General features: G+C 47.7%; 1 pseudogene; it reads left to right on the top strand.

The window, feature by feature from the left end:
* The first annotated feature begins 11,350 nt into the window (after window positions 1–11,350).
* Window positions 11,351–14,465, top strand: LOC144160825 (uncharacterized; annotated as a pseudogene).
* The last annotated feature ends 10,642 nt before the right edge of the window (window positions 14,466–25,107 follow it).

The raw sequence follows: 25,107 nt of genomic DNA, 5'->3' as shown, positions 1-25,107 counted from the left end.
ACCAGGTTTGAACAGAGTAACATCCTGAAACTTCTTGCTAAGAGTGGGGGTGTGTGTCGGTGGGCGGTAACACACGGTGAAACTACTTTGTAATACCTAGTTCGATGATGATGATGATGATGATGGTTAGAGTTTTTTGGCGCAAGGCCAGCTGGGGCAAAGAGCGCCAAAGAAAAGTATCTAAAATAAAATAATGGCTACTAAAGCCAAAACAACAATAAAATCAATTAACGGCAATGGTGATGGCTGGTGTATATGGCCAGATTTGATTATGCGTGATAGGAAATGAGGTTTAAAAAATTCACATCTGACAAGTACTCAAACACACGTTTAACGATAAACATGGCATCGTCACCCAGAAACAGAGTTGGATGTAGGGGAATATGTTGTCTGTAGAGTTCTCTGAAGTGTTTGTGTCGTGTTGTGTGAAGTTCCTTACATGTGATTAGTATGTGCACTACGGATAGGGCCTCTCCGCACCTGCTGCACTGGGGTCTAGAAGATCCCGTCAGCAGATACAAGTGCGTCGCATGGGTGTGCCCTATCCGCAGCCTACCCAAGGCGACTTCCGTGTGTCTGTTGTGTGAGTCAGCTGTGTACCGTCCCAAGTGTGGCTTTATTACATGTAGTTTGTTGTCTGTCTGTTCGTCCCAGTGTGTCTGACATGTTCTGCGCAGGTGTTGTCCTATGTGTGGCTTGAGATCTGTGTATGGTATCATTGTAATGTCGACAGTGTTCCTGAGTGCAGCAGCAGCGGCCCTCTCGTCTGCCAACTCGTTCCCAGCGATGCCAGCGTGTCCTGGGACCCAGCAGAGGAACAGCTGATGCTTCTGTGCATACACAGGCATGATAGTGTTAAATACAAGATTAACTATGTGGTTTTTGGGGGGTGTATGCGATGACAGTGTGCGAACGACTCTCAAGGAATCTGTGTAAATGATAGACTTCGGAATTTGATTTTCAAGTATGTGTCGTACAATCAGTAAAATTCCATGTGCTTCTGCTGAAAAAATTGTCGTGTGGACGCTCATGGTTCTGGCTGCACTGAAATTCGGACCATGAGCAGCGCAGGAGACCATAGTCGAGGTTTTAGACGCATGACTGTAAAATTCTGCAAGTGGGTATTTAAACTGCAGAGACAGAAAGTGTTGCAGTATTGCAGCTCGCGGTACCCGATTTTTGTCAAGTTTCATAAAAGAAAAGTCGGAGGACACAGGACGAACTTTCCAAGGAGGTAAAATGTCTCAAGAGGATGATCTGTACACATCCAAAAACGAAGCGCTCAGATCCGAAGCTCGCTCTCTCACTCTAAGTGAAAAGGGTAGACGAACGGATGGGCGATTTACAAAAAGCACAGATGTGGATGTGTCGTTAAAGACAGGATAAAAAGGATGGTTATTCAGCGATAAAATTTTAAAAGGATAAAGTAAGTCCATGTATGTCCGTTGGTTCTCAAGGCTCCACCTATTACACTCGGCACACAGACTCTCGACAGGGCTTGTGCGAAAAGCACCCGACGCAAGCCGTAGCCCCAAGTGTACACTGGGTCAAGCATTCGCAACGCTGTTTTAGTCGCCGACCCATATACCACACTGCCATAGTCTAAACGAGACCCAACCAAAGCAGTATAGAGCCGTAGTAGGAGTTCTTTGTCGGAACCATACGATTGATGGGAGAGAACCTTAAGTATATTCATTGTTTTCAGACATTTGTGTTTACGTTTCTTGATGTGTGTTTCTGGTCAAACACAACACCTAAGAACTTGTGCTCCTTGTTCACAGGAAGCGACACGCCATTCAGAGTAATGTCTGGGTCCGGATGGACCCCGCGCTTCCTGGAGAACACAACGCAGGAGCTTTTTGCAGGATTCAATTTAAACCCCTTCTTGTCTGCCCAGCCGGCAAGCTTCTTGACACCAAGCTGGACTTGACGTTCGCATATTGACATATTACAGGATTTAAAAGATATTTGCACGTCGTCTACATACATAGAATAAGAGATTGTTGGTGGCAGTGCCTTTCCAAGACAGTTCATCTTTACGATAAAGAGAGTGCAACTCAACACGCCACCTTGCGGCACGCCATTTTCTTGGTCGTGAACCTTTGAAAGTGCACAACCAACTCTTACTTTGAACGCTCTCTCCGACAAATAACTAACAAGGGTGTTCAACATATTACCCGAAACACCGAATGACCTGAGGTCACTAAGAATCCCATAATGCCAAGCGGTGTCGTAGGCCTTCTCGAGGTCGAAAAAGACAGTTAAGCAGTACTGCTTATGCACGAAGGCATCCTTGATGTATGAGGCAAGTGCAACCAGTTGATCGTTGGTCGATCGCCCCACCCTCAAGCCTGCCTGGCAGCTCTCGAGAAGACCATTGTACTCGAGGAAGTACACGAGCCGGCGATTGATCATCTTCTCGAAGAGCTTGCACAGGCAGCTCATCAGGGCTATTGGACGGTAACTTGAGGGGGACGACGGGTCCTTTCCCTCCTTCAAGAAAGCCACTATAATGGCCTCCCTCCAAGAGTGTGAAATGTGCCCCAAAAGCCATATTTTATTATATAGATGTAGAAGTGCTTCAAGTGTGTCTGCGTGTAGGTGTTGTATTATTGTGTATGTAATGTTGTCTGGGCCTGGAACTGAGGGTTTACACGTGCTCAGAGCAGCCCTCAGGTCATGTAGTGAAAACAGGGAGTTGTAAGAAGTCTGTGATTTGTTGTTGTCACGTAGGGACTTCTTTTCACAAGAGGCTTTATACTTCAGGAAAGTGTTCGTGTAGTGTGCTGAACTGGACACGTGTTGGAAGTGTTGTGCGAGTGTGTCAGCCTGGTCTTCCAGTGTGTCCCCTGTTGTACTGACCAGGGGCAGGCTGTGTGTATGTCGTCCTTTGAGTTTGCGTATACGTGTCCATACCTTGCGTGTGTCTGTATATGAGTTAATAGATGTTATGAATGAGCGCCAACTCTCTCGTTTTGCCTCACGGCGCACACGTTTTCCTAACGCCTTGGCCCGTTTGAACAAAATGAGGTTACCCGACGTGGGGTTCCGACGAAGGACACCCCACGCCTTGTTCTGGGCCTCTCGCGCCCGCCTACAGTGCTCATTCCACCACGGCCTCCGCTGGTTGCGCGGGGCACCAGAGGCGTGGAGAATAATCTTTTCGGCGGCGTCGAGGATGTGCGCCGTGAGGAGTTGTGCGGCTTCATATACGTGTAGGTGTGCTATGGATGTGTGGTGCAGTTTCGATGTCTCTGTAAATGTGTTCCAGTTAGCTCGTGCTTCATTGAACCTATTATGGGAAGATGAACTGCTTGGGCCTTTACCTATATATCTAAGTGAGGTGGGGAAGTGGTCACTACCAAATGGGTCAGTTCCCACACCCCACTCGAGAAGAGGAAAGAGAACTGCGGAGCCAATAGCCAAGTCATGTGTTGTGTTGACTTGTTGACAAGACATGAGTATGTGTTGTGTCCTATGTTATGATATGTAGGCTGTTTATTGTTGAAAAGGCATGCTCCAGAAGATGTCAAGCATTTCTCTATCAGGCGACCTCGGGAATCCGTTCTGGAAGAGCCCCAAAGCGAGCTGTGAGCATTAAGGTCGCCTGTAAGGATGTATGGTTCGGGCAGCTGGTCAACCAGCGCCTCGAAGTCGGAGCTCGTAAGTGAAACATCAGGAGGAATGTATATGGAGCATACCATTATCAACCTATTAAATATTATTGAGCGAAATGCTACAGCCTCAAGGACGGTGTTCAAGGTGACAGGGTGGCATGCTAAGGATTTGCGGGCGATTATGGCAACACCGTCAGAAGAGTGTGTGCAGCCATCCCTGTCTTTCCTGTATACCAGGTAACTATTCAAGCAATTTGTGTGTTTGGAATTCAGATGTGTTTCCTGGACACACATTATACTTGGCTGATTGGCATGCAGAATCTCATACACGTCATCAAGATTATTCAGAAGGCCTCTGCAGTTCCATTGAACAATATTTTCTCTTCCCATTATTATGTGTTCAGAGCTACTGGAGTGTGACTATTTATGTAGGGTCTTTCGGAGCTTGCACTCTTGGGAGGGGTTTTCTGGCCTTCTCTTCTGACCTGGACGTCGCAGCCCGTTCCTTCCGCTGCGATGAAAGCCGGAAGGGCTCGACATCCATGTCGTCATCTGATGGCAAGGGGGTGCCCAGCGGACTGGGCCCCCTTGACGTGGTACCCTTTCGGGCGTTCTTTGCCTGTGCTGCGAGTGCCGAAGGCGTGGGGAGCACCACAGATGGCACAGGCCGTGAGGCGGGAGAGGCGGTCACTGCGACTGCCTCCGTCTCCATCTCGTCCGGGCCCTCGCGTGTGCTTCGGGTCGGTGGAGAGGGGCAAACGGTGGGTGCAGCAGCATCCCCACCGGACGTGGATGCCACCACAGCACCATTCCCGATTTGACATGGGCCACTACTAATACGGTAGCCAATTGGTGGCGCGAAAGCTCTCCATGGGGTAGTGACCACTACCCTCTATGGATTCAGGTCAGCAGTTCTACTCGTGCCACACTGCGTACGAAGCAACTCAGGGTTACAGATTGGCAACGGTTCCGAATACTTCTAGCCGAAACACCATCCCAGCTATTCCACGAGCCAGGCGATACTCCAACGCATGCCCTTGTTAGCCGCATTGTTGAGGCAGCTAAAGGAGCTATTCAAACTTTACAGACAGAGCTTGACACACCACCTCCAGATCACCACCTCATTAACTTGTGGCGGATTCGCGACACTTTACAAGAGCGCTACTGTGCTGGAGGCCGCACTTATTCAGATCTCGTGCGAATACGCCAACACAATGCCCGCATTCGGCGTCACACGAGGCAACTTGCGAGGAACCGCTGGGAGGAGCATTGCGCTTCGTTCTCTCACCGAACCGGAGCTCGAAAGTTGTGGGGAACGTTTCGGGCCATCACTGGTGGCACGAGCGCGCAGGCTACAGTCCCGGCTGTGCTTCTGCGCACCGGGGCCACTCATGAGGCTTTCGAACGAGAAGCTGCAAGGACGTTCTTCCCGCAGCCATCCTGTACGCCACCCCCGAACATTTACTTTTCGGAGCCGGTAGACGAAACCGATCCCCTTGAGGCGCCCTTCACTATTACTGAACTTATAACTGCCCTGGAGCAAGTCAACGTGCGCAGTGTGCCTGGCAAAGATGGCGTGACTTGGTCAATGCTGCGAAATCTAGATGAACAAACTAGATGCGACATACTGGAACTGTTGAATTCCATTTGGGCCTCAGGACATCTGCCAGAATCTCTCAAGCACGCAGTCGTCACACCCATTCCTAAGGCTGGAAAAGATCCATCCACGATGTTAAATCTACGGCCCATCTCCCTGACGTCGACACTCTGCAAATTACTTGAACGAATGGCCGCTACCCGACTAATCCACTACTTGGAAGAAGAGGCTTTCTTTTTCCATCCCGCGCAGACTGGATTCAGAAGCAATCTCGCAACGCATGACAGCATCCACCTCCTTCGGCGGGTACTCCGGCGTACACGACATCATAAGCCACACATCTTGGTGGCTGTAGACCTTCGCAAGGCTTTCGACACCGTCTCCCACCACGCGGTACTACAAGCCCTCTGCGAAGCTTACCCGGGTAAAAGGATGAGGAATTTCGTGCGAGCCTTCCTGGCCGACAGGACGTTTTAAATACGCTCGGGACGTGTGAATACCCACCATTTCAAGAACAGCTGCGGGGTACCACAAGGCGCCATAATGTCCCCGATATTATTCAATATTGTAATGGCAAAGCTAGTCAAGGGTGTTGCTGCCGTCACAGGGGTTCATGTCACGGCTTAATCTGACGACGTGACCATCTGGACGGAGGCCAACGATCATCCTACGACTGATGCCGCCGTACAGCGCCTGCAACATGCTTTGGACACATTCGCGGCCCTTCTCATACCCACTGGCATGGAGGTGTCAGCAACAAAAACAAATTACTTAGCTGTGCGCGGCAAAGCCACTAATCGTGAGCGCATTCGTTTAACTATCGCAGGGCAACCCATCCAGCCAGCTCCAGATGGTTGGATCCGCATACTAGGTGTTCCGTTTCATGAAAACGGGGGAGCTCAAGAGTGGCTGAGACAGCTCAAACCATTGTGGCGACGTCTCCTACACATAATACGTCGCATCTCTGGCACTTTCGGTGGTGCTTCGCAAGATATCGCTCGACGCCTAGTACAGGCAGTGCTGGTATCTAGAGCGGTCTACGGCGCCATGTGTTACGATCTCACGAAGTACCAACTTCACCAGCTAGAGGTCTTGTATCGGGAGGCGCTGCGGGCTATTACTGGCCTGCCCCGTCACACTCGCGCCGAAGAGCTGTACCGTTATGCTGGTTTGCCCACGCTTGGGGATACCCTCTCGGCGCGCATAGCAGGCGCAAGCGACCGTCGCCACTTGACACTGCAGGGACGCCGCCTGCTACGTCACGACGGTGAGCGACTACTAGATGAGCCGCCCATCCCTCCACACGTTCGCCCATGGGAGGATGTGTTGATCACAGAACGGCGACCAGCACCCCGGAAAACTGCTCGGGCTACTTATGCGGCGCAACGTGCCACACTGGTGCAGACCACCGCCGCCACCGACGCTGCGGATCCGGGATATTACGTGTGTACGTGGACGCCTCCTGGCAACCTCGCACGGCTGCTGTGGCACTTGCAGCTGTAGCGGCAGACAGCAATGAACGCAGCGTTACAGCCTACATCGTCGACTCCATTCTGGACACCACCACCATTGAGCTGCGCGCTATTGAACAAGGCCTACGCCTAGCACGTTCCGTTTTGCAGGCATGCAATCAGCGCCCGTACCACCGCGTGCACATTTTCACGGACTGTGCCGAGGCCTTACGTTCCCTTATAGGAATTCCACGGAAACACTCTGCAGCATACTGCATTAAACAATCATGCAGCTCTCTGCACAACACCTTCCACACGCCCGTAACAGTACAGTGGATCCCTGGCCATGGGGGGCATCACGGTAATGAAAGCGCCCACAGGCTGGCGAGCGAGGCATCTTCGTCGTACCGCCGTCAGCCCGGGGAGACCATAGCCAGCGGAGCCCACTTCGATCCTGACGAGGAGCGCCAGCGTCGCCGACATGCCCGGCGCCTTCACCTCCAGTCATCAGTACCCCAGAACCCGTATCCTCTGCCTCCTGGATTATCTCGCGGCGCCCAGGTTTTTCTCAACCGGGCCCGTTCTGGCTTCGCCATAACCGCTGACATCGTCGCACGGTGGCGAGGACGGCACACTCACTTTGACCCTTCGGGCAATGAATCCCAACACGGCAACAACATACCGCCAGCAGGTTCTCCGACGTCAACAATGGCGGGAAACTCCCATTCTGTAGACCTCGCAGGACCTCCACAGGCCGGATCAGCTCCCAGTTCCTCCCCTTCTCTCTTGGACCCCAATGTGCTCTGCTACGCATGCCATGGCACAACAAAGCCTGACCTTCCGCACCTCGTCTGGTCTTGCCCGGGCCTTGCCGTGCTTCGCGCCCAACACCGCCCGGCGTGGGTTCACTCCTACGAAGAGTGGATTCGGCCCTCGTGGCGTGTCAAGGACACCTTGGCAGCACTCTGGAGCTTTGTCTGTGCGGCGTCGATGGCTGGACATTACTAGCGTCCTTCCTGCCCTCCCCCTTCCACTGCGGCTTCGGGCCATCCTTTCTTAATAAAGTTTTCTTCCTTCCTTCCTTCCACAGCCGCTGCTGGCTCAGCGAGCGGTGCGGAGGCGGTTTGGGCTGCCAGAGGTAACCCTGGGGGGGTAGGGGCCGGGACCAAGTCGGACTCGCGGTACTGGGTCCCCGCTGAAACCAGACGCCGCTCCGCTCCCCGGCGAGCTGCGTCGGCGTACCTCGCCAGGGGAAAAGAGGCGAACCACTTTCGCGCCTCGGGGAAGGTGATGTTTTCTGTTACCTTTATGATAATGATTTTTTTCTCTAGTTGAAACTTTTCCCAGGCGCGGGAGTATGCTGCATGTGGACACTGGCAATTCGGGCAGGTAAGGTTGGTTGCAGTGCAGTTGGATAGATGATCATGCTGGCCACATTTGGCACATGTTGTTCTGCCACGACAGGAGTTGGTACCATGCCCGAACCTCTGACACTTGAAACAGCGCCGCGGGTTCGGGATGTATGGCCGGACAGAACAACGGATGAAACCTGCGTTGATATGCTCGGGCAGTGTGCAGCGGTCGAAAGTCAGAATCAGATGTTTGGTGGCTATTTCTTTGTTATCTCCCATAATGACGATGCGCCTTACTGCTGTCACGCCTTGATCTTTTAGGCCTTCGAGCAGATCGGTGTCTGTCTCGGTTAGGAGGTCTCGCTCAGATATCACACCCTGGCAGCTGCTGAGGCTGCGGTGGGGTGTGACTCTGATATCCAGGTCTGCCATGCGGGTTTGGCTCATGAGAGTTGTGGCTTGCTTCTGTGAGTTAACCTCAACTAGGACCTCGCCAGTCCTTAGTTTTTTAGCATTGTATGTGTTGCTAAGGATAGATTCAAGAAACTTGGATACAAGGAATACAGATTGTGAGGAAAGAGGCTTGGAGTTGTCAACCGATTCAACTATCAAAAAACATGGGTAGTTGTCAGGTTTCGGTGAGTTGATGGCAGGAAGAGGTGGAAAAGATTCTTCGGTGCGGACCCTTTTCAAGGTCCGATCATGTTTGGGGGGGGGGGGGGTTTACGATTTACTATATGGCATGTAATAGAAGCAGGGGACGGGGGTACTTTCTTCTCAAACCTTACCCTGATAGCCTGAGAGGTCCGGGAGCTCCCTCCTGGTAGACAGACAGGGAGCCCATCCGCCGGAGCTTGACCTGGGCTCCGACGGCCACCGTTTGAGGCTTCTACCCTTCACCTTTAAACACATCACCACGGTAGGTTACAGTTTATGTTGGGGGCTCGGGGTCCGCGGTGTCGCCAACACCGTCACCATGAATACTCAAGGTGCCCCTTGCGGGGCCCAGTTCGATGAACGTCCGCACAATCTCCAAATTACTCTGTACCTATATGTTACATGATGGGAAATTGTTTGAAATGTCTAGTATAACGCCACAGCCTTCACAGGTTGTGCGATCGAAGCAATAGGAGCAGAAGTCATGAGCCGTCAACAATTTTTTTAGAAGATTGCGATTTCCACTATGGGTCTGTTATCAATAAATTTCGGGTGCACAGCTGCGTATGGTGAATGCCAATGTATCTAGTTTAGTGCTAATTCTTTGGGTTTAAAAATAGCACATATTTTGAATACGGTATTTTCACTGGCTCTCTCATTTCGCTGGGTTGATTTTTGGGAAGCTGAGCAAACTGGCTTGTTTTGCCTCGTAGGCAAGGTGTTTTCTTAGTAATGATTTCGTTGTCTGTGGCTCGGTTTTTGTGCATGGTTTTTTGTTAATCGCTAGTTTTTTTTCTTCGTAGTAGATATGCGGGCTTACCAAGTTGTTTTTTTTTTTTGCATACGTGGCAAGCTTAGGGATCTGTTGTGGGGCACAACAAACATTTTCAGACAATCATAGGTCCTTTTGTTGCAGCTCTTAACGCACCACAAGCATTTTATATTTGTTAAGCTTGCAAATGGGATCATATTAGTTCGACATTTGTTATTCGAACACGTGCCAAGACGATGGGCTGTTCTTAGTGGAACTTGCAACGGATCAATCATACCTGCCAATTCCTTCAGTACTTCGCGTCCTATTCTCTTCTATTGGCTCGTTACTCGGAAATGCCGCAAAATATGGTCATTGCGCCATGACCTGTCTTCTGAATCATTCACCCAAAGCGGCAAGAGAGCAACCTTTGCTGTAAGGGCTTTCCTAGATTCCTGAGTGACAGTGTTCTCTGCGTATTGCGGTTCGTTTTTACTTCCAAGGCATCAGGCTGTTGCTTTACACCGTGAAAGTTACCCTCAATGTTTCTTTGCCTAGCTTTTATTCCTTTTATTTCAGCCGCAAAATCGTCCTGACCGTGAGCAAACTGCTGGGAACGCGCCTGTATATCTGTTTTTTTATATATCTCGGTGATTTTCTCGGGTGAATCATCTGGAAGTGATTAAAAAAGATTGATCGATTCTTTGCTTGCTTGCTTGATTGATTATTCGAATATTTGTTTATTTATTGGAAGTATTGATTGGTTGGTTGGTTGGTTGATTGATTGATTGATTGATTGATTGATTGAACATAGGATTTAAAGCGCCGGAGCTACGCAAGTGGCGCGGCGCGCCGTAGTAGATGACTTCGGATAAATTTTGACTACATGGGGATCTTTACTCATCAACGCGCAGCAGCAGCAGCAGCACCAGGCGACTTCGCCGCTGCCGCCGTCGCCGCCGCAGATTCAACCAAGACCCCCAACGCCAACGGAAAACAACGCAAACTCGGCCATGCAGGAAAAAGCCCCTGTTACTGCGGGAGCTAGCAGCGCAGAACCCGAAATGGTCGACGTTGCTAGGACAAGCGAATCGGCACACAAGAAGCGAGCGCTCGAATACGCACGTGAACGAAGAGTCAACGCTAGGCTAAACAGCCTAGAAGAATGTCAGATCGACTAGAACAGACCACGAAAGCTAACTACGACATCCTGAGCCAAACCATCAAGGCTACTAACGATCGCCTCGATGCTACGAACGCACGCCCGGACACGTCGGTGACAACCATACATGTCATGCAGTCTACCATACAAGGAATACAGACCATGTTGGATGCACAGACCATGTTGGATGAACTGGACAACGGCAACAGGCACCGCTACCCACATAAAGAGAGAACGGACACAACAGCATCCCCTCCTCAAATGGCAATAAAATACCAACGGCGTACAGGGGAGAAAGGTATCGTTACAACACTACATACAGCAAAGCACCAAGAGACCCGACCATATATAACTAAAAGAAACGCACAGTGAAACCCCACCGACGTTACCGGGGTACATATCCTTTGCGAAGCCCCCCAGCGCACGAACAGTTGGGAAAGGAGCATGGCAGGGGGTCTGCACCTTGGTAAAGAAGAATCTAACCTCAATAAATCACGAGTTGTTACCCAATGGCACAATCGAGCAAACCACGGTCAAAATCGTCACCGGGAAGCGCAAGCGCCGTGAAAGCACTTTTATAATCAACGTGTACAGCAATCCGAAGCACTTCCAGCAAACGTTCAGCACTCTTGCGCACAAAGCACAACAGCTCGCGGGCTCCAACTTAACCCTGCTGGGCGGCGACTTCAACGCTCAACATACGGCATGGGGGTATCCATACACGACGGCGAACGGCCACAGCCTCTATGACGAAACAATTGACGCAGGTTACCTACTGCTAAACGATCCCAGCGTAATCACGAGAAACGGAACGTCGTCGCAGCGAGACAGAAACCCGGACCTCGGCTTCATAAGCACGGCCTCGGCACTGCGGGGCGTCACGTGGCGGAACACCGGGGAGACGTTGGGCAGTGACCACTGTATACTCGAAATTACATAACCCATCGCCGAGAGCACGAAAAGGACACAACAACAGCAAATCATCGACTGGCACGAGTACAGAAAGAAATTAGAAGACACCGTTACGGAAACCATTGAAGACATAGAAGCATGGACCAACATGTTAAACGCCACGACCAAAAACGCCACCCAGACGGTAGAAGCGGAGCCGGAGGCAACGATGCGGGACAGCAGACTAGCCCACCTTATGGAAGCCCGCAACTCGCTGAAACGGCGTGGAAACGTCAACGCTACAACACAAAGCTATGCAAACGTATAGCACAACTCATCAGAGACATCGAGCATCACAGCGCAGTCATCTGCAGACAGCAGTGGCACGCGGTGTGTCAAGAAGCCGACGGTGAACTACACAAAGGCACCACGTGGCGCCGGCTACGCCACTTGCTCAACGATCAGACAACCAAGGAAGCTCACCATTACACGCTGAACAACACCATTCACAAAGCCATCAAAGAAATGGGAGAGGCCGAGGTGCAACGACGCCTGCACGCCAGGTATCTCCCCGTAACGCCAACGGACCAACTCCTCAGCTACGAAGGGGCAACCAACAAGAGACTGGCTGCCGACATCAAAGAATGGAAAGTGTGAGCGGTTCTACAAACAATTAACGGTAAATCGGCGTCCGGATCGGACCACGTTACAACAAGGCATTGGGGAACTTGAACTACTAGGCTATCGAAGCTCTCACAAAGTACTAGAACCAGTGCTTGCGGACGGGCAAGCTACCGCAACAATGGAAGACCGCGAAAACGGTCCTTATCCCCAAAGCGGGAAAACCACCCCGCATAGATAGCCTAAGAGCCATCTCTCTGTCGTCGTGCGTTGGCAAGGTGCTAGAACGTGTCCTACTCAACAGATGGCAACGTTATTTTTGAAGATTCCAACATATATCCAGATACATAGCCTGGGTTCCGGACAAAACTGTGTACCCAGGACGCCATGGTGTTACTCAAGAACGAAATCGTGGACATACAGTTTCCCACGTTGGATAACAGAGCGGTGCTCGGATTGGATCTCAAGAGAGCATTCGACAACGTACACCACTCGGCCGTCCTTCGGCAGGTGTCCCACCTCAACATTGGGAGAGGACGTTCGCTTACATCAAAGATTTCCTGACCAACCGCACCACGCGGCTTGTGGCAGGAGAACTACTACTACTGCTCAAGCAGCTGGGGAGCACGGGGACCCCGCAGGCCTCAGTGATCTCGCCTCTATGGTTCACCCTCGTCATGATAGGCGTTGCACGAAGATTGGAACGCGTTAGAAACATCAAGTACACAATCTACGCCGACGACATCACGCATGGTCAACGGGAAGAAGCGACAGTCAGATCTAGGCAGCCCTCCAAGAAGCCGTCGTCGCCGTAGAAGAACACCTACGACCCACCGGACTCAAATGTTCACCAACTAAGCCGGAACTGGTAGTGATCTCACGGCAAAGTGCGCGACGCCCGACAACGCAGCACATCAACGTGGTAACCCAAGACGGAACGCCTATACCGCACGTGCAGACGCTCAGAGTTTTGGGGCTCCACCATCAGGACCTGGACCGCAACAACGTGACGGTACAGAAGCTCCACGCAAAGCTCTCGCTGGCCACCCGCCTACTGAAGAATGTGGCCATGCGGTATCAGGGCGTGAGAGAAGACAGTCTACTACGACTCAACCAGTTGTTTGCAGTCAGCCACATCTCTTACGTAGCGTCGTTCCACAATTGGAAAGCGGAGGAGAAGATCAAGATTGACGCGATGATCAGAAAGGTGTACAAGACGGCCCTGGGCCTATACCGCCACACCAACACGGAACGCATGCTCGTGTTGAGCGTTCACAACACGCTGGAAGAAATCGCAGAAGCCCAGCGAACGGCGCAGTATTACCGCCTGTCTCAGACCAAGACGGGAAGAACGATACTACAACGCATCAAACGCGCCAGCGATGACCCCCGAGGTAGCAAAGCAGCTACCCCGTTACGTTCTCTAAAGACTGAGACTCCCACCCTTACCGAAGCACATGCATCCGCAAGTACACCAAGAAAGAAGAAAGGGGAGAACCACGGCCCTCACAAAGGGTCACGCCAACGATCCGCGTGCGTACCACGTGGACTTGGTGAAGCATCCCCATCGGCCAAACACGTACGCAGCAGCAGTCATCGCAGCAGACACCGGAGTACACACAACGTCGGGAAGCATACGGTGAAAGTCGCCCACGCAAGCCGAGGACTTTGCAAGCGTACTGGCCCTAGCGATCCCAGATTGCCGCACGGCCCTCAGCGACTCGAAGCCAGCAATATTCAACTTTGCTACTAACAACATCTATGGAACCACTGCAAGAGTATGTTCAATGCTAGGAATACCGGAAACCAACGTTACCGTCAAGTGGTTCCCTGCGCATGCCGTGGAGCTGGACGCGGGCCCGAACAGAAACGAGGAGGCAGATACGGAGGCACACGTGCTAACTAGCCACGGGTCCCCGCCAACGCATTCCTCTGAGCCGCAACGACCCGATGCCGAAGACGAAGTGTATTCCATCACAACCTACGGCGATGTTCTGCTGTGGTACAGAACGAGCATACGCCTCTACCCACCACGTCACCGAGACCTACAAAGCAGCGAAGCAACCACACTACGGCAGTTCCAAGTACAAGTCATACGGACCACCGTCTTTGCAAAGCACGTTTGCCCGGAGGTATACATCACGGATATATGCCAACACTGCAAGGAGGAGCGAGCCACCCAGAGACGCCTCTTCTGGGGCTGTGCGCCACCGCCGGGTAACCAAGAAAAAGCAATGCCAACTGCTATCAACAGCAACATCATCAGCCGAGAGCAAGGCAACCAAAGAGACGTGGTCCAGCACGTGCTTACAATCATGGAACGCCAGCGGCCGAAAGCGGCGCCCCCACGGGTTTGACGCGAGTAGGTTGCTGCTCCGGGACGTCCGAGCACGCTAGTGTCTCGCTTTACTTCCCCTACTCCTTCCCCCCTTTATGCCGGATCGTGAATAAAGTTGTTTCACTCACTCACTCAATGTGAGCCGAGTGGCCGCATTTCAAGCTGCGCTCCGGAACAAGACTTAGGCGGCCTAAGAGGAAATAGTACTTTACCAGAGCACATTAGAAGTAGAATTACACAAATACAGTTTGAATACATCCTTCAAGCGCTTCGGTGCTCGGTAGAACGGGCCAGCAACGTCGGTGGATTCTTTTAGAAGATATCAGCAGTTGCTTGCTAACCTGCGAAATGCACACGCGTGGAGCACCAAACATGCGGTCGTAACTGCTCCCGTGCCGTTTGAAGAAACTGTCGTCTGGCCATCACTCTAAATACAACTGTTACTTCCGGACACAAATATTTGCAGAAAGATTGCAATATGTTATATCCGCCTTCTGTTCTGACTTTTCACCATTGGTTATTTCCAACTCGGCTAATTTTTGTTCATAAAAAAATACAACCTTTACAGTAATTACTTCAGTCAAACTATGCCTTCACCTAGTGCGCCCGCGACGCCACCACCTCGGGTTATCAGGCCTCTAAAAAGCACATGAATTACTTATTAGCATTCAAGGTACATCACAAAATATGTATAAGACTGCCCCAGATTTCACTTATTTCTACAACTTCTTTGTCGACCTGCGCCGATGGGCCCGCCTAATCGGCATGTTCTCGTAGCAATTATCTTGTTCGCAAATACTCACCAATGTTGCACCCTAAACCATGCCGGCCAATTCTAATCCTGCCACGTTTTTCTCCGATATAGTTTATGTGGTGGACTCATGCGTACAATCTCCCTGGCTGCGTAACGTTTCTGTTGCAATTACGAGGAACGCGCGAGCCACACTGGTGATGTAATGCCACGTCCCTCTCGGGTGGATCCGAAGAAATATAATTTCTAGGGGTGTGCGAATATTCGAAAAATTAGAATATACTCGAATAATAAATCTGTTGTATGCGTATTCGCTTGGAAACTATGTATTCGATACAGTTGGAATATTTGAAAGGGTTCAAATATTGGGCTATTAAAGAATATTTAGATTGATTAGCTTCACAGGGGGGCGCGGCTTTCAACTTCAGAAAAATATGACCAAAACATTGTTTTTTTTTTTTTGACGCTCCATATTCGGTTTTAATGTTTTTGATTCTGTGAATTTGCAAAGTTTTCCCGTCAAAAACAATAAAAAAGTGGCATAAACAAATGCTTTTGCTAGCCGCGGGGACAAAAGGTCAGCTGAAAAAGGCGAAAAAACGCAAGTTTTGGAGCGCTGTTCCTCCGCAACGGTGCTAGCGGGCGAGGCCATGTTGGTATCATTACATCGGCAATACGACGTTCTTGCCGGTCTCGGCCATCTCTTTTATCTTGATTCAGTCTCAGACGCAGGAACTGCAGAAAACCTAAGACGTGATTCCTAATTGCGTACGGCCTTCCGGTCGGAGTACGCTGAAACCTGCTAAACGGCTCTCCTGATTGGGCGTCGCCGGGGCAATGCAATTTGGCGGCCGCCTGAGATGAGCAGTGCACGTTACAGAGTTCATTTTTTCTTCTTCGCTCAGCCATGTTTCTGTTCAGTCATTTTATCTGCTGTGGCATTGAACGCGGACATAAACTTTTGGCATGATTTCCAGTGCTTATACGATAAAACGGCCGATGCGTCAAAAGATGCTGCGCACGGCGTAGCCGCTTCGCGTTTGGGCGTGGCCTGACTGCGCATCCGGGTACTATTGAACCCCAGTAGTTGCAATATTTTCCTGTGACATTATATTTAATTTTAACAGTGACCAGAATGGCCACTTGAGGGATAATCATCGTAATACATGCGGTATATGAGCGCTGCGATGCTAGTGAGCCGTATGGCTTTCTTGCACAACGTTTCCCGTGCAGCTCGGGTAATCATGCAAACAGGTCGGAGTTCGGAATAAAAACTTGTTGACAGCGATAAAACTGTACCTTGCTTTTATGGTGTTTAGCAAATTGAGCTTTTAGATAAAATATATTTACCAATGCGTAAAAATTGTACCTTATTGTCGTAGCAGTTGATAAACTGAATTTTTAGGGAAAAGGTTATGATCAATGCGCACATCTATATTTTACTATATATTGGTTGTGCTGCGATGGACATTGAATCCGCCGAATGTCAAGAGTGCTAAAAAATTGTGCATACATTGAAGTCAGGGTTCTAAACAATATTATACCAATCTTTGAGTTAGCTCGTTTGTATCCTTGTAGTATGTAAGCCTTTGGCAATGAACACCTGCGCGTACCAGTATGAAGTTCCTGCTCGATGCGAGGTTATAATGGAAGGATAAATAAAAGAAGTCAAAATCTAGTTTTCAGATAGAAGTAAAAAAGACTGCTTCGGTTCTTTCTGTGGTCACAACACTGCAGAGGGGAGTTGTCCAGTGCAATACAGGCTACCAGCTATCTCACTTTGTATTTAAAGCAATCTCTCCCGTTTTGCCCGTAAACTAGGCTCAGAGCCACTGAAAATGTTTTATTGAAAGAAAACGTCTGCCAAAGGCTCTTCAGTTTCTATACAAGGCATCCCCGAATCCCCGGGTTCAAAAGAACACAAAAGGCTGCAACCCTAGTGAATTTCATAAATGATATCTACGTTAAAACCTCGGAAGCCGTTTTCTAAAAACGGTTATTTTTTACGTACTTCGTTTTTTTCAGTGATTTCTTCATGACCGCTAAGTGTATTTTGACTACGTTCTTTGGGTTACATTCCTTGATGAACAGCTGCGGTCATGACACTCTTGGTTTTCCTGGTTTACTTTTGTGAATTTTTATTCATGTACTCTTTTATAGTTCATATATGGGTTTTGTGCATTAACCTGTAAAAAAATGGGAACTAAAAAATTTGTGTTTTAATAAAAAAATATACTGTAACCAGCTAGTCCATTCACTTGGGAATTCAAAGCACTTCGAATAAGTTCCCCATCGTGTTTCATAGGCCGCTCAAGCTCAGTACAAGGTGAACAGAAAGCAAAATTTTATAAATACAGAAGTTTTCCAAATATTGCATTGAAACTTTTATGGTGCTTTTACCTAGCAGCTGTACCTATTGGCATCAAAATCTACAAAGAAATAAAAACGTTCATTCCGAAAGCCACATCCCCCTTTATTTAATTGATATTCGGTTCGTATCCAAAGCAAATTTTCGTTTGCTATTCGTATTCGAAAAACTTGATATTCGCACACCACTAATAATTTCTGTCATGCCGAGGGTAGTATGTGCTCTCAGAGAGCAGATGAGTACACGTATCTTCGGTCTTGGCATCCTAAAAATTCCCTACGAATATTTAGGTGGGTATGCATATTTGATAAGTACGTTCGATCTAAATCGTGTTTATTAGTTTAACTCCAAAAAAATGATATCATGCTATTTACCTATCAGCATGAGGTTCATAAATACGGAAGAATGTACCTGACCTCCAAAATATTTTCATACCTCAAGAAATTATGTTGCCCTATTCAGGCACTGTAAAGTTACGCAGAAAGGCATTTGACATATTCAGAAGTTTTTCTTATTACCATTTATACAAATTTACTAGAATAGAAATTCCCGCGCCTTTCAAACCTGTACATTGCGCAGTGTTTATTACTTATCAGCAATATCTAGACACCATATCGCAGAAGTACACTACTCAATAATTTCTTCTTAAAAGTGTGTATCGCAAATTATGTGCACTTTTTACACAATGTATTGCTAATATGTGGTGATGATGATGTTAGGCTATCGGTAGCTCATCAAACGTCCAAAGCCTAAAAACGTGTATTCAAGCTTAAGGTTACTATCAACAGATAACGTGAATACCAACAGAGAAAAGCATTGTAGAAAAAGCGGCAGCTTTGCAAAGTCTATCCTTTGGCGAATAAAAGTTTCACATTTTTAAAGGCGTGACTGTGGCTTTAAAGCGCACATAGCCCTCCCAAAAATATAGTTTTAGTTGTATTGAAAAGCTTCACACACGTAAGCTAAATGTAATACACTATATTGTTATAACACAGGAATTTTTCTTCAACTTATATATGCTGCATTATTGTGAAGCACAAAAAAGAATATAATGTGAGCGAACTATTTTTTCCAGACAATGAAAGTAAGAGTATTAAAAATCTATCGGTTTGCACTATTTTGCATTGGCGTTCCAGGATATGCCAGTTCTTTAACACATTTTATTGCTACAACCAATGCACTTTGCGGTCGGTTTTTGTTTTGTTTAAAAGTTAGCATTTTTTCAATGAACCAGAGAGACTAGAATAAAAACTGGCATCTTACGATAAACGGCGTACATACTGAGGATACCCACCTAGAGCCAATGATAAATATTCCCTGCAATTATGGCAACTGCATTCCGGTGATATAAGCTCCACCATTCCCAAGCCCATTTACGCATTTACATTGCTTACATAGGTATAGAAATGTTTCAATTCTTTTATACAATTATTTTTACTCATTCACAATACGTATTTTGCACGCTGTAAAGTACCTTGTTAAAACGGTCTCACCGTACTTACCCGATTGAAACGCGCACCTTTTTTCCGCAACAATAGGCCAAAAAATTGCATGCACGTTAGGATCGGAAACAAAAACGAAACTGCCGAAACAGCTGAAATTTCGTTCCACCCATCTCCACCTCCATCTCAAAATGGCGCCAAAGCTTTTATCAACAATTTTTCGGATCTAGGTGGCTAGGCTTTTCTATCGGCGGTAACACAAATTGGTAAATTATTCCACTTGCGCGCTTGATAACAGCAATGGCAGCAACGGTAACAAAGGTGTGCCGCTTCCGCGGCTGACGAGCGGCTCCCACGCGTTCACAACGAGCAGCTCGCGGGATGGGCGTGCGAGGCGTGGGTAATGATCCCATTGAACATGGTTGAACGTTCGTTCAGAAGTGCGGCATCGCGAACGCGCTTGACGACACCGATGACGAAATGTTGCGGTCAGCGGAAGGCGACAAGGAGCTCTCGGAGAGCGACGAGGAGTGAGATGAGTGAGATTACTTCGGGAAATAAATCGCCTGTTTCTCTCGCATTCTTTCTTCATGCTCGAAAAGTTCCTTGCAAGTTACAATCGGAGGTGCAAGTTTTTTCGGTTTTTTGCCTGGAAAATAGGGTGTGCGTTAGAATCGGGGGCGCGTTAGAATCGGGTAATTACGGTACTTATTTCTAATATTTTCGAGGGACCCAGAATCTAGAAGTCGGCGGAATGTTTAAAAAGAGCGTTCGGTTCGAAAATTTGGTAATGCGGTAGAGAAAGGTGCGCGGTTTTTATTTTGAATTTGGGAATTGGATTGATGATTGAACCTGTTCACCAGAACAGTGTAATACACGTTACAACGCAGATGTAAAAAAAGGAACATGAACATTAGAGCGTCACGAATTAAATGCCGCTATTTAGGCCCTGCAAGAATTGATGTGTCTGCGTACCTTCTTGTGGATCCACCCTAATACATCAATAACACTGGCGATAAAATACGAACTTTTAGTGCACTGAATACTGGCCAAAATCAACTCTTAATAGAATAAACCACAGATACAGCATACAAAAAAGAAGGGAAACTTGTGCTTTCCGGTGAACGCCGGTGCGAGCCAGGCGCAACCAGTTGCGGAAAACAAAACACGTAGCCTAACAAAAACCGGCTGGTTTTGCTGCATAACCCACCCCTTCTGAAGGCCCGTAAACCCAGCACTAAATTGAAATGTTACTTCAAAGAATGCGAAATCTTGCATATGGAGTAGTAATTCTTAAGGCCGCCATGTGCACGACGTCGGTCCACGTACGCCATTGTGATCTTCCTCGGTGACCGTCAATTTAACAACCGCTAGGTAAGCTGACCCACACGTCGTTAAACTCCGTACCACCCTAAATAACGGCCCCCGACCGGCTCAGTGTGTCCAGGCGGTCGAATGTGCGATCACACCGATACAATATATTCTTAGTTGACCCACACGTCCTTCAACTCCGTAGCGCCTTAAGTAACGCCACCCGAACTGCTCAGTGAGTCCGCGCGGCTAAATTGGCATCCAGACTGCTACAATATATTCTTAGTTCTCATCGACGTGTCAGCGTCGATGTTTTAAGAGATGGATCCGCAAGCTGTTATTTCATTTATATACCTGGGCAAACTGATGACGGACGTTTCTTGTACTAGCATCAGCAACATTGTTCTGGACTGTGATCACAAAATTAGAATGCTGATCCTCGAACCAGTATTGTGAATGTAAAATGGGGGCTTGAGAATGAAGTACGCCAAAAAATAAATGATTCCAGGGCCTATTTCGAAGCACTCGATCCGCCATTGCTTTACTGCGGGTGTTGCTTTGCTATTTCTGAGACCGCTGTTGTTTTATTGTTGTTTTATAGCCCATCTGGAGCGTGAAACCCTATTTAAAACTTTCTCATCGTTCTGGGTTACGAAAATCAAGTAGATGTGCTTCGTAAGCTCTCTGTTGTTCTTGTTGTCGTGCACAATTTGAGACTAGAATTCTTGTTTACGGGACAAAATGTCGATCGTTCTTTTTTACGTGAAATCTCGTAGATGTACTTCGTAGGTTCTCGCTGAGCTTGTCTGGGCTTCATTCGTGTACCGAATGGGGTGCCTGGGTGCGGAAACACCATAATCCCTGTTGGTTGTTTTGGCAGCAGCCATAGATATGTACTGCTTCTCATCAGTGAGAATAAAGCGAAAGACAACTATCCGTACGCGATACATCAGTCATTCTGGTGGGTTCTAGCAGGTGAAGCTTTGATGGCAGCTTGAGGTGATGCACAGGAGACTAGCAGCGTGAGGGCAAATGCCAGCGCTGTAGTTCACGGCTTGACGCTCTTAACGTCTTTCTGGTGCCGTAGGAGTCATTACACAGCCTGCACTCCCTCACGGATTTCATCGGATAATGCTGTGATTTGAGGATGCCGCGTTGTTGGGAAGAGGTTTTGGAGGTCTTTGCACCGTATGGTGCGGAAGAGTTCACACAAAGCATCGGTTGGGACACCAGTGACATTGTGAGCGCTTATAGTGAACCCGATAACTGGAAGGCCGTACTGCATCAGGTAAACATTACCCATTTTGGCTTTCAAGGCTGTCTCAAAGCCAAATTACCGATTACTTTCAGGAGGTGATCAACGAGCCAAGCGGACAGATCGTGTTTAACGCTACACATTACCCGACGTAGCTTTTTGTTTTATTTAATCTGACAGCAAGTTCAGCGGAAAAGCCTTTCTTTCCCCCAACAAGGCATACAGCAACTTTGTTGTCGCGTTTTTTTGCGTTCCTTCAGCAATAACTCTAGGCTTCGCTGTCTCGAAATAACAATGAATCATTTAAAAATTCGTTACCTAACCTTTACTGGCACGTAAGCGTACTTTCAAATCTCCTTATGTAGGTTAGGTCTTTGAAAAAAAGGCCTGCCAAAAACATACGCCTTTGGCTCGACTGTTTACAATGCGAAGCGTTGGAGATGCGTCAAACACACTACCGGGCCGTCTGTAGGTAATGGCCGCAGTAATGGTGTTTTGCGTAATTCTTACAGGAAGATGGTGGCAGTGGCTTCTTTATCTATGGTGTTTGTTTGGGAGAGTTACTTTGTTTGTTCCTTGAGGCAGCAAACTAAACATTGGAAGACCTTCAAGACGGACGCTGGCACGACATAAACTACTCTGGAGTCATCCAGACAGTATCTGTACAATGAAGTCTGAGTACCAGCTCCTTTCCGATACGTTATGTCTACACGAACCATTCAGGGCTCTAATAGCAAACAAGGTTTATTGAAGATAAATTGTGCAGCAGCAAAAATGTATAGTAAAGCAGGAATTTTTGTGGTAATGTAAACATTTTTGTGCTCTGAAAAGTGTAGAAAATTATACCTTTTACCTAAAGGTGTTTTATATATGTGCAACGAGTTAAATCATCATCTCCGACGGCCGTCTAATGAGCTAGCAAAGAAAAATCTGGCAAATTCAGAACATTTAGAACGTCATTTGAACACAACCACTACATGTTGTGGTGGGGACATGCCAATGCACTTGCCTCGGTCCTAAATATTCTATACCTCAAGTCGAAAGGCACCCGTCAGAAAAACACGGTATTTATACCCCATTACCAACACCTTCTCGCAGATTAAGGCAACTCTCCCTCATCCAAGCCGTCAGGCCGGTCCCATTTACATCGTTATTTTAGCTCAACCAGCGAGTTCCAAATGCTGTAAAGAGTTCGACGAAACTTTTTCCGGTCAGGCATCATGACGAGCACGAAGATGCGGTCACTGGCAGAGTTAAGGTGAATACAGAGACGTTTCGGAACCGGTACGGGTTCCTTGATCATACAAAGCAGGTAAGGGCCGTAAGTCTCTTCTTATTCTAAAATGTGACTTAATTATTGCGTGTAGAATTCCGGCAAATTGCCGGCAAGCTACACCTGTCCAATGCTGTGGAGAAAAATTGAGAGAAGTAATTGCGACAATCTTTTATTGCAGGTATTTCTAGACCTTCTATAAAGCAAGTATAGCAAAAAACTTGTTCTTTATACGTTTTTGAAGAGTTTTAGATGATATGCCAGGACCTTAAAACATATAATTGCTCCTCAATAAAAAGAAGCATTCGTCCAAGCAGGGTCTATATTTAATGTTGTAATGAACCCCTCTTCTACTCGCCGCTCTCAATTGAACAAACAGGATAACATAGACTCTTCCACTTCGCAACGAACGCCACTTGTATACAGCATTATAGCTAAAAATTTTAAGAAAAATTTATTTCAAGTAAACTGTTTCCGTGTGTTTTCACGATATCTTACAATTTCCTGCTCCCTATACAGAAGCTTACAAAGCGAGAGGACACAAGATCATGTCCCCTGGCTTTGTTGTTGCTTGCGTAAGAGTTACAAGACTTAACTTTTAAGGATTCAAAGCAGATAACTTTAACGCCCCTTTGTTGACAAAAGATAGTTGAAAAAAGAATCTTGCTGACTTTCTCTGATACGAATACGCAGTACAAAAATATAAGAAAACTTATATTTATATTTACCCTATATTATATTCAACCTTTTATGTGTTTCTATAAATATAAGCAAATAAGTACAGAGCTAAGCGAGGGTAATTTTATGATTTTCAATCGTTAGTACATGATTTTGTCTCTGCATGTGCAGATTTGGTAGCCTCAGTGTTGTCATTTATTTGTACTTTGTGTGAATAAATTGTGAACTTTGTATTTGTATGAAGGGTAGCTTAGCATTTTCTAATATAAGCCGGTATCATGTGTCCTTCACGTATAATGGTAGCTATCCTGCTTTGCATTTTATTACTATGTGCCATCTCTTGTTGTAAAGTTTGCTTTCGTGGTTGGAGTTAAATATTATCTCATGATGTGCCAACACATTGTGTAGTTTGATTTTCTGCAGGGCGTTTTAAGGTGAAATTCACATCAGTGCGGTAAAGAGGGCATCTCTAACGCATACTGTGAATATGCTGTACCACAAAGCGCTCTTCACGAATGCCTACCTAAAGGAAACTGGCACCTTTTTTATTATTACATTTTCAAAAGTTATTACCTAATCTACATGGCATAGAGAGCAATGACTAGCGATAATTGCAGCATCGTCTACAGGCCACATGCATGAATTAAAACCACAGTTTAATACTGGGTAGAAGTAAATTAAAAGCTGTTTAATGTGGTACAATTACCTAAAATTATGGTTGATATTGTTTCCACTTACAAATAAAATAGGCTGTCTGTTTTTCGTGAAAAACAGTACATAAAAAAACCTGTGACTTTTGTATTATGCCTCTCTTGTAGCTTGTCGAATGGACTGCTGGTTGGTCGGGCGGCCCTGAAATACCCTATGAACCAAAGCAAGCACTACCTGGGGGATGATAAATGGCCAGGGCTTCTAACACCACTCTGAAATAAAGCGTAGGAGTAGGCCGGGGTGTCAATGATGCTGCATATGACACTCTTTTGGGTTACCTCCGGAATCCGGGAAGCGACGGTTTCCTTGCGCTGGAAAAGCTACCCTTTAAACGCGCTACCCGGGGAATTAGAGCCAAAGCGGGGGTTTGGCGAAACCTCGTTGTGGCCCCGCCCCAAAAACGCGGGCCCGCCCACCAGGCCTGTTTCCGATGCGCCATTTGGCTAATTCCGACACTCACAGCTGCGGGAGAAGACGTCCACACGCCCTTAGGGTTAAGGTTCGAGACACAAAGAGGTCGCATTGAGTTCGGTGAGTTTCGCACGTGAATGAATATGCAAAACTTACAAAAACCTACTAACAAACCGGACTCCAAACTGTGCTCACCTAGGCAAGGCTTTAGTGGATGCCGCCGCCCCACATCGATCCTCCGATAGGCAACTTCGCAAGGTCTTCGTCTTTTAGCCTTCACCTCTTAGGGCCATCAGAACGATGGCCGGATGCTGAGCTGAAGCCTTGCGGGCTCAGTTGATGGTACGAACACTTCCAGCGGATCAAGTGCGCGGAACCTGGCTCACTTCGGTTTCATTTGAGGCTGGGCCACTTGCGAACGTATATTACTGTAGCCTGTAAGGGCGTGTTTGTGCTTTGTGACAGCTGGG

Source organism: Haemaphysalis longicornis, unplaced genomic scaffold (assembly GCF_048455015.1).
Source record: "Haemaphysalis longicornis isolate Haplotype H1 unplaced genomic scaffold, Haemaphysalis longicornis Haplotype H1 scaffold_11, whole genome shotgun sequence".
NCBI classification, from domain to species: domain Eukaryota; kingdom Metazoa; phylum Arthropoda; class Arachnida; order Ixodida; family Ixodidae; genus Haemaphysalis; species Haemaphysalis longicornis.
This window is presented reverse-complemented; position numbering and strand designations above follow the sequence as displayed.